Genomic DNA, 15,913 nt, shown 5'->3' with positions numbered 1-15,913 from the left:
GCCTAAACTATGGACACTCGGAGGGATATAGGCTAAGTCAAAATAAACAATAGTTAAATTGATATCGTAGGTTAACTGTTTCACTTTTTATTTCCATTCTTTAAATACAGTTCATCAAAAAATAGGAAGAAAAGCGTATTAAAATGCCATATAAATAGTAACATACCTTACGTTAATGAATGAAGTTCTTCAAATCTATTTCTTCTAATCCAAAATATAGGTACTATTATAATACATTCATTTATTTACATTCTATTTACAATATTTGCAACCGCCTTCATCTTGGAAACTGGAACAACAAAATTAAAATTAACATTACAATTCTTAATTCTTTAGGCCTATTCTTGATGTGAATCTTGTCTATTATGTTTATTTTTGTTTGTTTGTCACAAAGTTGCTTAGCATGGGGAATGTTTGTAGGTAAAGTTAAAATTACTGTAGTAGCCTACAGTATACTAATAATATTTAAATTTATTGACATCTATTACATTCCCTTTCATCTTGGAAACTAAAAAAAATTAACAAAACAATTTGGCTATTTCAAATGAGGAAATATCTTAGTGTGAATTTTGTTTAGACCTAGGCCTATTTTGTTTATTTGCCACAAAGTTATAATATAAAGCTTGGGATATGTTTGTGGGTACTGGTATCTGTGGGGTATCTGTGTGTGTGCTTAAGTTCAAAAACTTTTATTTCAGTAGGCCTAAAAGATTTAGCCATAACACAATAACTATAATACACAATAACTTAAATGTGAACTACAAGAATTTTAACTTGGAGAATAATAATGTGCCTGTTAATTGCAATTTCATTTCATTTAATAATTAATAATTTATTATTATTAATACTAAAGTTAATACAATAAATTAATCACTGTTTGTTTATTAGTAGTATTAATATTATTCTTATTACTAGCCTACCTGGTTAGCGACTAGTTGACCCTGCACCAAGCAATGTCGTCATTGCAATGTTTCCTGCCTCTGCTAATGTAGGCTGGGTTCTTAGGTGTTTTTTCATTTTGTTGTTAGTTGAAAAGAACCGCCTTTGAGGCACGATTCTCATTTTTGTTTTGCTTTTAATTTGTAAGGCAATTTTCCTCTGCTTGAGGGAAGTCAACTTTGCATCTAGGTTTTTCAGGCATTGTTTAGCTACTTTTAAACCCTCCGGGTTGTGAATTTGATTTAAAATTGACTCAACTTGTTGTCTTAGTAGAAGTTTGTCAGTAGGTCTCACTTTTGTGGGCAGAACAGTTTTAGTTGACACTTCTGCCAATATTGATTGTCTTTCCTCCACACTTCTGACTTCTCCCACGTTTTCTCTGACTTCACAGTTTAGGTCACAAGTGTGCCCTACATGAGTCTCGCAGTACTCTACTTCATCGGCGTGAAACTGGCAATAGAACAGCAATAACCCATTCCACTTCTCCTACCGCCCCTCCGACGAATATACGTCACAGTAAAACGTCACAACAATGATGGCGTCACAGCAGGATTCGTCATAGAGTAGACAACATAACCTCCAAAATATCAAGAGGCGGGAATTTTTTTTTGCGAAACACGGCCAAGATGGCGTTTGGCGGTACACGCACAGCGTTGATTATGAAGGTTAAGTAATATATATGTATAAAACTGTACAATACGTTGAATGAAATTAAACTACTATTTCATTATTTAGAGAATAAAGAACAATATTAAACACGTTTGAGGTTATTTTAAGTAGTAACCACCTCGAATTTTTTCCAAATGATAAAATTATTAGCTGACTACCATAAAAACCTATTGCTGGCGATTCCCCTTAAATTTTTCTTCGGTTTTTCTTTTGATACGCGTTAAACACATGATTATGAAAAAAAAATTACCTCTTCTAGGTTAGCCCACTCTTTAGTAGTGTAGCTATGTATCCTGGAATGCACTTCGTGTGACCTCGGTTGCACGCCGATGCTATTACAAAAATGTATATTCTAAATGTCTATTTACATTATTTATCTGGTATCGAACAACACTAGGCACTTTTAAGCTTATTAATGTAGAAATCACCTTGATATTAATACAAACTAATAAACTACCTAAAATTACTAACTAATTATCGTAAAAACCTATTGCTGGCATCTCCTATTAAATGTTTTTCTCGTTTTCCTTTTGATATGTGTTAAACACATTGTTATGAACATAAAATGACGTAGTATAGGTTAGCCCACTTTTTAGTAGTGTAGCTATGCAGCCTGGAATGGACCTTATAGTAGAATAATAAATTACCATAAATTTCTATTGCTGGCCTATCCCTTTGGCACGATTTCCTTTATTCTTTCAAAATATGTTTATTACATCATTACGAACTAGAAAACTCGTCGCCTAGGTTCGTACACTCCTTTATAGTTGAGATAGGTAACTTTGAATTAAACAGGTGTGACCTCGGTTCCATATGAACCTAACTTACCAAAAATCACTTTATTTCGTTTATACATGTTAGTTACACCTTAATAAACAATACCTAACACCATTTCGATAAAAAATATTATTATTTATCAATTTAATGCATTATTTAAAATCTGCCTCAGTAGAACAATAAATTACCACAAATTTCTATTGCTGGCCTATCCCTTTGGCACGATTTTCTTTATTCTTTCAAAATATGTTTATTACATCATTACGAACTAGAAAACACGTCGCCTAGGTTCGTACACTCATTTATAGTTGAGATAGGTAACTTTTGAATTAAACAGGTGTGACCTCGGTTCCATATGAACCTAACATACTAAAAATCAACTTTTTTCGTTTATACATGTTAGTTACACCTTAATTAACAATACCTAACACCATTTCGATAAAAAATATTATTATTTATCAATTTAATGCATTATTTAAAATCTGCCTCAGTAGAACAATAAATTACCACAAATTTCTATTGCTGGCCTATCCCTTTGGCACGATTTTCTTTATTCTTTCAAAATATGTTTATTACATCATTACGAACTAGAAAACACGTCGCCTAGGTTCGTACACTCCTTTATAGTTGAGATAGGCCATTTTGATTGTAGCTGGTGTGACCTCGGTTCCATAAGAACCTAACTTACTAAAAATCACTTTTTTTCGTTTATACATGTTAGTTACACCTTAATTAACAATACCTAACACCATTTCGATAAAAAATATTAATATTTATCAATTTAATGCATTATTTAAAATCTGCCTCAAAAGAACAATAAATTACCATAAATTTCTATTGCTGGCCTATCCCTTTGGCACGATTTTCTTTATTCTTTCAAAATATGTTTATTACATCATTACGAACTAGAAAACACGTCGCCTAGGTTCGTACACTCCTTTATAGTTGAGATAGGTAACTTTGAATTAAACAGGTGTGACCTCGGTTCCATAAGAACCTTATTTACCAAAAATCAACTTTTTCGTTTATACATGTTAGTTACACCTTAATTAACAATACCTAACACCATTTCGATAAAAAATATTAATATTTATCAATTTTATGCATTATTTAAAATCTGCCTCAAAAGAACAATAAATTACCATAAATTTCTATTGCTGGCCTATCCCTTTGGCACGATTTTCTTTATTCTTTCAAAATATGTTTATTACATCATTACGAACTAGAAAACACGTCGCCTAGGTTCGTACACTCCTTTATAGTTGAGATAGGCCATTTTGATTGTAACTGGTGTGACCTCGGTTCCATAAGAACATAACTTACTAAAAATCACTTTTTTTCGTTTATACATGTTAGTTACACCTTAATTAACAATACCTAACACCATTTCGATAACAAATATTAATATTTATCAATTTAATGCATTTTTTAAAATCTGCCTCAATAGAATAATAAATTACCATAAATTTCTATTGCTGGCCTATCCCTTTGGCACGATTTTCTTTATTCTTTCAAAATATGTTTATTACATCATTACGAACTAGAAAACACGTCGCCTAGGTTCGTACACTCCTTTATAGTTGAGATAGGCCATTTTGATTGTAGCTGGTGTGACCTCGGTTCCATAAGAACCTAACTTACTAAAAATCACTTTTTTTCGTTTATACATGTTAGTTACACCTTAATTAACAATACCTAACACCATTTCGATAAAAAATATTAATATTTATCAATTTTATGCATTATTTAAAATCTGCCTCAAAAGAACAATAAATTACCATAAATTTCTATTGCTGGCCTATCCCTTTGGCACGATTTTCTTTATTCTTTCAAAATATGTTTATTACATCATTACGAACTAGAAAACACGTCGCCTAGGTTCGTACACTCCTTTATAGTTGAGATAGGTAACTTTGAATTAAACAGGTGTGACCTCGGTTCCATAAGAACCTTATTTACCAAAAATCAACTTTTTCGTTTATACATGTTAGTTACACCTTAATTAACAATACCTAACACCATTTCGATAAAAAATATTAATATTTATCAATTTAATGCATTTTTTAAAATCTGCCTCAATAGAATAATAAATTACCATAAATTTCTATTGCTGGCCTATCCCTTTGGCACGATTTTCTTTATTCTTTCAAAATATGTTTATTACATCATTACGAACTAGAAAACACGTCGCCTAGGTTCGTACACTCCTTTATAGTTGAGATAGGCCATTTTGATTGTAACTGGTGTGACCTCGGTTCCATAAGAACATAACTTACTAAAAATCACTTTTTTTCGTTTATACATGTTAGTTACACCTTAATTAACAATACCTAACACCATTTCGATAACAAATATTAATATTTATCAATTTAATGCATTTTTTAAAATCTGCCTCAATAGAATAATAAATTACCATAAATTTCTATTGCTGGCCTATCCCTTTGGCACGATTTTCTTTATTCTTTCAAAATATGTTTATTACATCATTACGAACTAGAAAACACGTCGCCTAGGTTCGTACACTCCTTTATAGTTGAGATAGGCCATTTTGATTGTAGCTGGTGTGACCTCGGTTCCATAAGAACCTAACTTACTAAAAATCACTTTTTTTCGTTTATACATATTAGTTACACCTTAATTAACAATACCTAACACCATTTCGATAAAAAATATTAATATTTATCAATTTTATGCATTATTTAAAATCTGCCTCAAAAGAACAATAAATTACCATAAATTTCTATTGCTGGCCTATCCCTTTGGCACGATTTTCTTTATTCTTTCAAAATATGTTTATTACATCATTACGAACTAGAAAACACGTCGCCTAGGTTAGCCCACTCTTTAGTAGTGTTGCTATGTAGCCTGGAATTGACCTCATGTGACCTCGGTTGCACGACGACGCTATTACACAACTTAATGTTTTATATGTCTTTTTACATTATTTAGCTGGTATTGAACAATAGTAGGCACCTTTTAGGTTATTGAAGTAGAAACCATTGGTATTGATAGTAAGTATTGAATTTATGGTAATTTATTGTTCTTTTGATGCAGATTTTAAATAATTCATAAAATTGATAAATATTAATATTTTTTATCGAAATGGTAATAGGTATTGTTAATTAAGGTGTAACTAACATGTATAAACGAAAAAAGTTGATTTTTAGTATGTTAGGTTCATATGGAACCGAGGTCACACCTGTTTAATTCAAAAGTTACCTATCTCAACTATAAAGGAGTGTACGAACCTAGGCGACGTGTTTTCTAGTTCGTAATGATGTAATAAACATATTTTGAAAGAATAAAGAAAATCGTGCCAAAGGGATAGGCCAGCAATAGAAATTTATGGTAATTTATTATTCTATTGAGGCAGATTTTAAAAAATGCATTAAATTGATAAACATTAATATTTTTTATCGAAATGGTGTTAGGTATTGTTAATTAAGGTGTAACTAACATGTATAAACGAAAAAGTTGATTTTTGGTAAATAAGGTTCTTATGGAACCGAGGTCACACCTGTTTAATTCAAAGTTACCTATCTCAACTATAAAGGAGTGTACGAACCTAGGCGACGAGTTTTCTAGTTCGTAATGATGTAATAAACATATTTTGAAAGAATAAAGAAAATCGTGCCAAAGGGATAGGCCAGCAATAGAAATTTGTGGTAATTTATTGTTCTACTGAGGCAGATTTTAAATAATGCATTAAATTGATAAATAATAATATTTTTTATCGAAATGGTGTTAGGTATTGTTTATTAAGGTGTAACTAACATGTATAAACGAAAAAAAGTGATTTTTAGTAAGTTAGGTTCTTATGGAACCGAGGTCACACCAGCTACAATCAAAATGGCCTATCTCAACTATAAAGGAGTGTACGAACCTAGGCGACGTGTTTTCTAGTTCGTAATGATGTAATAAACATATTTTGAAAGAATAAAGAAAATCGTGCCAAAGGGATAGGCCAGCAATAGAAATTTATCGTAATTTAATATTTTCTTGAGCAAAATTTAAATAATGCATTTAATTGATAATAACAGATAATTTTTTTCGAAAAGGCGTTAGATATTGTTTATTAAGAAGTAACAAACATGTAAAAACGAAAAAACAAGATTTTTAGTAAGTTGGGTTCTTATGGAACCGAGGTCACACCAGTTTAATTCAAAGTCACCAATCTCAACTATAAATAGTTATTAGAACATAAACGAAGTTTTTTCCAGTTCATAACAATGTAATAAACATATTTCAAATGAAAAACAGAAAATCGTACCAACCGAATAAGCCAGCAATAGAAATTTATGGCAATTTCTTATTTTCTTGAGGTCCTGTTTTGTTTACAATTTGTTTCCCGTTATTACAGCCATTTAAAGCCTCGTTTAACTAAATAATACGATCTAATCATAAACAATAACCTGTACCCAAGTTATATAACCAAACAGTAAAGCACAAATCAAGAAATTAACCCTAAAATAATAGAAACAAAGTTTCGTGGACACTAGCGCCCATGTGTCACGTACATGAACTAGATACGAAAAACGAGCTTCAAAATTTACAATGGGATGAGAAGTCTTCTTGTGATTGTTAGTCTATGGTGCTAGGATAGGCTTTAGGCGTTTACTTTGTTTACAACTCCTTAACATTAATTCATTTATGCAGTTGTTTACATATATTAAAGACACTTGCTATACTCAACGGTTGGCGGGAACAACCGAACGCAATCTTGGCCGTGTGCCGCAAAAAAAAAGTTCCCGCCACTTGATTTTTTGGAGGTTATGTCGTCGGCTCTATGACGAATGCTGCTGTGACGCCATCATTGTTATGACGTTTTACTGTGACGTATATTCGTCGGAGGGGAAGTAGGAGAAGTGGAGTGAGTTATTGCTAATCTATTGCCAGTTTCACGCCGATCTCTACTTCAACATTTCCGTTTTCAAAAAATGTTGCATTCATTGCGGAAGGACAGAAACCATTTATTTTACAGGAACCCTGTATTTTTATTTCCCTTTTCCTTATGCCAGATATAGGCTTAGAATCAAAATATCCCGATCTATGACAGCGATAATAAATTTTGTTCTTACCAGATACAATCTTTTGGGCAGTTGTTTTGGTAAAAAAAACATTTTCCTTTTCTTCTGTATTCTTTTTCCAAGTGTAGAAATCTGACGCGCTAGAAAAACTAAGAACAGAGTTTTTCAATGTAATGTTATGCTCTGCCAAGTAGTGTCCTTCTATATCATTACGTGTTAACACATTCCTGCAAACTGTGCAGGTTACCATAGGACTAGGTCTAGGTCTACTTTTAGGTTTACTCTGACTCTCATCGGCGGTATACTCGTGCACTTCACGTAAGTGACGGTTCAGAACCCATTGTCTAGTATAATTTTTGTCACACAATGCACATATGAACATTTTAAACCTTAGACACACAGGTAAACTAGAGGAAAACTACTGTCATAAACTTAACAAAACAATATGCCGCGAACGCGAACACAGCCGTTTCCACTTTCCACTTTTCCAGACAGACGACAACAGCACTAGCAGTAGGCTAGGCAGGCAGAAGCGTTTGGCGTTTGGCAAGGCGCGCGGCGCCATGGTGGTGGGGGATAGCGCGGTGGCACGGTCGCCTTTAACTCCAGGCCGCGGCCTTCGGACTGGCAACGTCGCAAGTGGTGTTGTAACAGCTGATTTTTTTGGAAGCAACTAATGGTATTTGTGTATTTACGAAAGATTGATTACTGGACTATGACAATATTGACTCCGCTTAAAAATGTACAGATATAGATTTTAATTCATATTGTTTCAATTTTCAATTCGGTATGTTTTATTTTCAATATTTTAATAAATTTATGTTCATAAATTAAAAATTAAATCAATAATAATAGCTGATGTCACCTGTCTGCTATGTTATCTTATGGGACTGAACAACACCACTTGCGATGTTGCCAATTCTACCAGGCCGCGGCCTGTAGTTAAAGGCGGCCGTGGTGGTGGTGGGTGCGAGCATTTTATGACGGGAAAATGCCGCACTTCTGCGAATGCGCTAGTAAGCTGCCATGTCGCACTTGTTAACGCCTTGTTGCAGCCTTTTCAGAAAATCATACTAGTATCTTCACTGCAACTGTTGCCAAAATCTACTTGAAACTGGAACGGTTCACCCGTAGCGCTGAACACCAAACCTATCATAAATTAAAATTTAAATCAATAAAGTGCGAATTAATGAGCTGATGCACCTGTCTCACCATGTGACTGCCATGTTATCTTATGGGACGTCTGTCACTAAACAACACCACTTGCGACGTTGCCAATTCTACCAGGCCGCGGCCTGTAGTTAAAGGCGGCCGTGCCTGTAGTTAAAGGTGGCCGTGAGTCTCAGTCTGAGCTGAGCGTGACTTTCTGAAATAGCTGCCAGCTGCTGCTAGTGCTCGTACGGGTTATTGATACTAGCGAATGCGCAGAAGGGTGGCATTTTCCGGTCATGAAAGGCTCGCTGGTGGCGAGGCGAGCGGTTTTACGATCGGGAGAGCTTCGTTAAAAATCGTCCACTGGGTCTCGGAATGGGCACACGGTGGGGACTAAGGCTAAAGGTGTAGTGACGTCATATCTCTAGTGGCTAATGTCTACTCTTGAGGCAACACGATTACCGTAAACGAAACGATGAGTTTTCAGCGGCGTTCGTGGCATAGATAGCCGATAGATAGCAGCGTTTCGATTTGGTGTTCAGGAGATCCCGGGTTCGAATCCCGCTGGTAGCACTAACTTTTTGTCAACAAATTTTTATATCAGCAAGTTTGGTTGGTTAGGTTAGGTTATGACAGTTGAATTTTATAATACTAAATTTTTAAATTAATTTAATAATTGATTAAATATTATAAGTAGGCTAATCATTAATTCGATTTTTATCTTATAACGTTTTTATATTATCAGCAAGTCTGGTTGGTTAGGTTATGTTATGACAGTTTTATTTTAAAAATTAAAAATTCATTTCATAATTTTAAAACAATATTTTATAATTAACTAGCTGTAACCCGCGGGCTTTGCCCCGTTTAACTTCTTAATTTTCAAGATGATCTCGTTTGCATGGCTCAATCACGTCCTGGTTGAAGTTCGTTCGCTACGCTCACTCACCTTTAGGTTGGAGCTCGTTCGCTGCGCTCACTTTCCTTCAGGTTAGCTCGTTCGCTACGCTCACTTGCATTCAGGTTAGCTCGTACGCTACGCTCACTCGCCTCCAGGTTGAAGTTCGTTCGCTACGCTCACTCACCTTTTGGTTGCAAATTAGCTGTTGTCATAAATGTAAAAGAAATAATAGTGCTAGTGCTGCACCCTGTTGGTAATCCTTGTAACTTTAATGCTATTGAACATCACAGAACAGAACCAACTTGTTTAATTGAAACAGCTGTTAAGATTCAATAATTTCATTTCTCATAAGGTTAACATGGGATGGGAAACTCCAGAGCCACTGGGGCGGAGCCCGAAAGGATTTTTGAAATAAGAATATGCCTATATGTTAATCGGGAATGTGAGCTATCATCATGCCAAATTTCAGCCCAATCCGACCAGTATTTTTCGCCTTTACTTTTCCCATACATACAGCAACCACCTCTTTTTTATAATAGTATAGATAGATTAAATAGTTATTTGTGTAACTAGTGGTGAAAGTGGCACTTTGCTGCACACGAGAGCAATGTTAACGCACGAGCCGCAGGCGAGTGCGGAATGATCTCGAGTGCAGCAAAGGCCTTTTTCACTCGTGTTACACATTATATTTTTCCTACAGTCACTATAAAGCATATAAATAAATAGTCTTTCAAACACTATACAACAAGTAGATATAATATAGCAATATGACCCCACTTTCGGCATTTTTGGACCTAGTACTTTTAAAATTTTTTGGCGAAAAAACACCCAAAATAGGTAAAATATGATGGTTTTACCCTATTTTTGGCGTTTTAGAGGCTATATGGGGGCATTTTTTGGTTAAAAAATGTTATTAATACTGAAAAAACAAGCCTGGAAATGAAGAGCTTTTTTTGACCACTTTTTTTAAAACCCAGCTCTCGGCACGTGAACTCGGACGCGCTCCCGACCCATAGGTTACTTCTGATCCCCAGCGATGACAAACTAAAAGTCTTATGAAAAAATGTTAGAAACAAAAATTGAGGAACATCTAATCATCTATACTTCTTCCACTGAAAGTTTTTCTCTGACCGAAAAATAAAAAAAATCCTTGCTTACTTACTTTTTCATGTTTGCTTTGAGTAACCTTTTATATTTTCCTTAATTAATAATTATACAGTGGCATAAATTAAATTATATTTATATTGTATTAAACAGTAGTTTATGTAGAATTTTAATATATAAATTTTATGCTATAAATATTTTTTTTAGAAGCTAGACAAACATGTAAGTGATAGGAGGCGCATCACTTTGAACATCGTCATGCCCCTGACAGTGCCGTGCTGGTAATACCTAGAGTTTGAAACTATTGCTATTGTTGAAATTATATTATAACACATTTACATACAAAAGAAACTGGTAAATGGTTTTAAATTGTTTAACTTTTTATGCTGTATTATTATGTTGAAGGCTATTTTGGTTGCTGGAATTTTAGCTGTTTTGTTGTATATCAAGCCTTTTTTTTAGATATAAGTATTTTTAAACAATAAATCAGACCTTTATTTACTAATGCTATTATTATATTACAATGCATTGGCATACAAATGAAAATGGTTTGATTTATTTGTACTCATATAAAATAATATAATTCTTTTGAGTTATAGGGATGTCTGGTGATTAAATCACAAATTTAGAATATTTAATAATGGACTTTTAAAATAATGGAATTAAGTATAGACTTATAACATTTTCATGATAACTGTTTGATTTATTTGTACTCATTTAAAATAATGTTAAAATAGTATTTGATTTTTATGTTGTATTATTGTTTTTTGTTGTTTAAAAGTTGGAACTAACATAGTGTACCTAAATTTAACCATTTATCGTATCTCAAGCAGTTTTTGAGAAATAAGCATTTTAAAACGATAAAGTCACACCAGTAATGCATGGAGTTTGTAACCATTACCAACACTGATATTATGTTATAATACATTGTCATACAAATGGAACCATTTAATTTATTTACCAAATGGTACTCATATAAGTTTTAGATTTTTAAATTTTTACCCTGTATTATTGTTTTATATCAAAAGTTGAAATCAATGTAGTGTGCCTAAATATGTTTATTTACTGTATCTCAAGCAAATAGATAGAATAGGATAAAGAGGTGTTTTTGGTGTTTTACCTATGAGAATAACATGGGGAGATTTTAAGCCACTTTTTAAAAAATCGTGCTTATTTATACATTTCTATATAAATGTCCAACTCCAAAAATATTTTCAATCCATATTAATGTCTGTATCATGTGAGATTTGTACCAGTTGGTTTGAAATATTTATAAATATAATGTGTTGCTGATATCACCTTAAATGGCAAGAAACACATAGTGTTGGGACCTTTGGTAAAATATTGGATTTTTTCTAGTTTGGATTAAATGTTTGTGAAAAATTGAAAAAATATGTTTTTTACTCAACTATTTTAGCGTCTTGAAACATGTATTACCGAGGAATCAGGCAAATATTTCGTGCCGAAATTATATTTTACCTTACGTGAGAACTTGGAATCATTATTTAAACTCAGTCCTGCTCCACAGTATCATTGCAGGCTTGCTTCTTGTCCCAAGTGGTGAATTGTGTACAGTTTATGTGTGGTGCAAAGACTGGGTTTTCTTTTTAGTTGTGACCAGCTCATTCCTAAGATGCTAGATGGTATCCACTTTGCCTCTGAACATAAGCAAATTGTAATCTTCAGTTTAGGACTTAAAATTAATGTCGGATGCGATGCCTCTTTAATCGGAAGTTTGGGTTGTGATGAGCTCAACCCCTATCACCAATATCAGCATAGATCCATTGAACTATTATGTGTTATTGTACTTTGTGCTGATTAATATGTGTTTGGTAAATTAGCATGGCACAACACACAATCCCACATCTTGCTAATCGTAGTTGGTAGTTTAACTTAGCAACGATAATAACAAATTATTATGTCATTGCATTATTATGTCATGTCGGGGGTCTATTTGGTGGTCAAAGTAGAAGTAGGGAGCATTGACTTTCTACAATCATGATGAGATATCCAGCCAGAGCCTCAGACTGTAATAAAAAATAGATGCAAATGCAAACTCTAAAGGCCCTGACGACCATGTTGTATACTTCCAGGCTGGAACAACCTTTACTTGGAATATTGTATATAAATTGTTTGTATACATAAGACTCTTTTAGTGAATGTACTCTTTGATGAAAATACAAAATAAAGATGAAAACTACTTTATGCAAAGAAGAGAAAGTAATTGTGAAGGGTAGCTACAAACAATTGCATTTTAGTGAGCAATGAAAGTTGCTATAATTATTGGGATTGTTTTGGGTAAGTTTATAGATATGCATTGTGTTTACAGGAATTAATCATAGTGGGGATGCCATTTACATCGAGACATATTGATTTAGTTAAAGTGATAAAACGAAGACCATGATAGTGGTGGATAAAGATTTTATTTGTTGAGCAATCGATATGAGAAGGAGTTTCTTGTTAAACAATAACCTGGAAAACCAATACAACATAATGCACTGTCATCCCTCATTGGTATTGTAACTTACAAGCTCTGTTGTTCTTTACTCATTTTCAAAAACATATAAATTATAAAATAAGCCATTTTGTTGTTTATTTTACTGTTATGTATTGTAAGTGTATATATTGAAATAAATGGTTAAATAAATGTAAGTTGAAAAATGAGCCTTATTTTGTCACTAGTTTATTTACATTGATTTGAATCACATTTTTGAACTAACAGATGATTAAATTATTAATTGCATAACATTTGAAACATAGAGATACAACATTTACATTATTAACTGGAAACTATATATCTATATTATTGTATGAACATAATTTCTGTATTTCATATATGTAAAAGCAATGAGACCATGCTAAATTACAGGATTCAATAACAAAGGAAGCTGATATTGTGCTATATACCTGAGGGTGTAAATATAGAGGTGGGTATTTCCATAGAGACCTAATGACGAATTAGAATGTGAAAGTTCTATGGTAGAAATATCAAGTATGCAAGAGTGATCATCAGAGGTAACATGGTCATCAGGCAATTCATAGAGAGGGGTCAGTCAGGTTGAACTAGTATATTGCAGTGATTCATCCAATATAGATACAATAGTTACAAATAACCAGAACCAATTACTGGACATTGTAGTTACCAGTTTTCCTATCCTACTGTTAAAATATGAACCTCATTTTAATATGAGTTGGTGAGTTCATGCCCGGTAACATGAATGTAATAATGGTTCTAAATGTATTTATCTTATTTTATGGTAGATTTCACTATGTGTGCTTACTCTATGGTAAAATTCTTTGAGATCATTTAATATTTAACACACTTAGATTAGTGAATAAATCATCAAAGTGCGATATAAATATGCTGGGTGAAACGTATTAAAACTTGCTTCCAGTTTATCTATTAAAGGATTGTCAAACGTCTCGGTTTTGCTAACTATGACCTGGTGTCCCAAAAAGGGCTCTTAAGACCATAAGATGACAATACATAAAGTTTGGACTATTGACTGTGATGTGAATTTATGCATACTTTGTCATACAAATTTTACACTATAGTATTTTTACGAGTTCTGACTGTGACTGTGATGTGAATTTGTGTGTATTTCATCACATAAATTTCACTCTATTTTCACTCATTTCACACCACTATTATGATGTGCTGTGCCTGCATGAGTGTGTTGAGCCATGAATATCATAGACTACCAAGCTATAAGGATGTATGCTAGAACTGATCTAACCTCTGCCAAACCCTGAATACGAGCCTGGAGGCACAGACTTTGGACCAAGGATCAATAATTGTAAATAGACAAACCTGTGTGATAGGATATAGAACACTGAAAAATAAAAATGTTAGAAACTTTAGTCTTTTACTTATTTACCCTTATCACCCTCTGTTTTGGAGGAAACTGCCTTACAACCAACATTATGAAGATTGCATTAATACTCATGATCTTGGTCATTATAAAATTTATCAAACATAAATCCGTATTTGCCATTATTCATAGACCTTTCCTTGTCTATTATGAAAAAGCTATCCAACACTGGTGGTAAAGACTTTTATATTGATGAAATGAAAAGTCATTATTAATATGATTGTTAAATATAAGGTTTAAAATTTATATTGCCTTGTTTGGATAATATTAGAAAATGTATGTTATCGCATAAATGTTTGCGTACTTTCTAAGTAAAAGCAGTTAATATTTTTATGTTGACCCATTGAGAGAAATTGTATACTATTTGTACTATAAAAAGTCTATTCATGCATATCAGTCCAGTAAAAGTTCTGTTACAATCCAGTCATAGGTCAGTCTCAATTGCATCCATAGTTTCTCAGTCAACCTGTCAGTCATTTGGTTACAGTCTGTTTTCTAACTCTTTATTAACCAATATTGCATAACATTTTTTATTTAAAACACAATATTCTATAAAATTTTCATTGGCCAGTTGTTGTTGATTGTTATAAACAGTACTTGATATACAAACACATACGTTGTCATCAGTCAGGCGTCCAAACAATTAAAAAATATCGTTGAGAAGAAATCGGTTGTTGTATTTAACAACATAAAGGTCGATTCACAAACGGTATGTAATAGTTTAATCATGTCACAGTGTATACAACAACTGACTGTGACTGTGATGTGAATTTGATTAGTTGTGTGAAATGTGTGAAAATAGTGTGAAATTTTTGAAACTGCTTCCAGTTTATATGTTGTCATTAAGCAAGCGTTTAAAAATCCAACAATATCGTTGAGAAGAAACCAGCTGTTGTATTTGACGACATAAAAATCAATTCACACATAACACGTCACAGTTTAATCACATCAGTTACGACACCGTGTATACACCAACTGACTGTGACTGTGATGTGAATTTGTGTGTACTTCGTCACACAAATTTTACACAAATTTCACACATATTTCACACATTTCACACAACTATCATGATAGTTGTTCTCATAGGTAAAACACCAAAAACACCTCTTTATCCTATTCTATCTATTTGCTTGAGATACAGTAAATAAACATATTTAGGCACACTACATTGATTTCAACTTTTGATATAAAACAATAATACAGGGTAAAAATTTAAAAATCTAAAACTTATATGAATACCATTTGGTAAATAAATTAAATGGTTCCATTTGTATGACAATGTATTATAACATAATATCAGTGTTGGTAATGGTTACAAACTCCATGCATTACTGGTGTGACTTTATCGTTTTAAAATGCTTATTTCTCAAAAACTGCTTGAGATACGACAAATGGTTAAATTTAGGTACACTATGTTAGTTCCAACTTTTAAACAACAAAAAACAATAATACAACATAAAAATCAAATACTATTT

This window comes from Macrosteles quadrilineatus, unplaced genomic scaffold, assembly GCF_028750875.1.
Source record: "Macrosteles quadrilineatus isolate MER2022 unplaced genomic scaffold, UCM_ALF_1.0 Scaffold_4__1_contigs__length_99947679, whole genome shotgun sequence".
Classification (NCBI taxonomy): domain Eukaryota; kingdom Metazoa; phylum Arthropoda; class Insecta; order Hemiptera; family Cicadellidae; genus Macrosteles; species Macrosteles quadrilineatus.
This window is presented reverse-complemented; position numbering follows the sequence as displayed.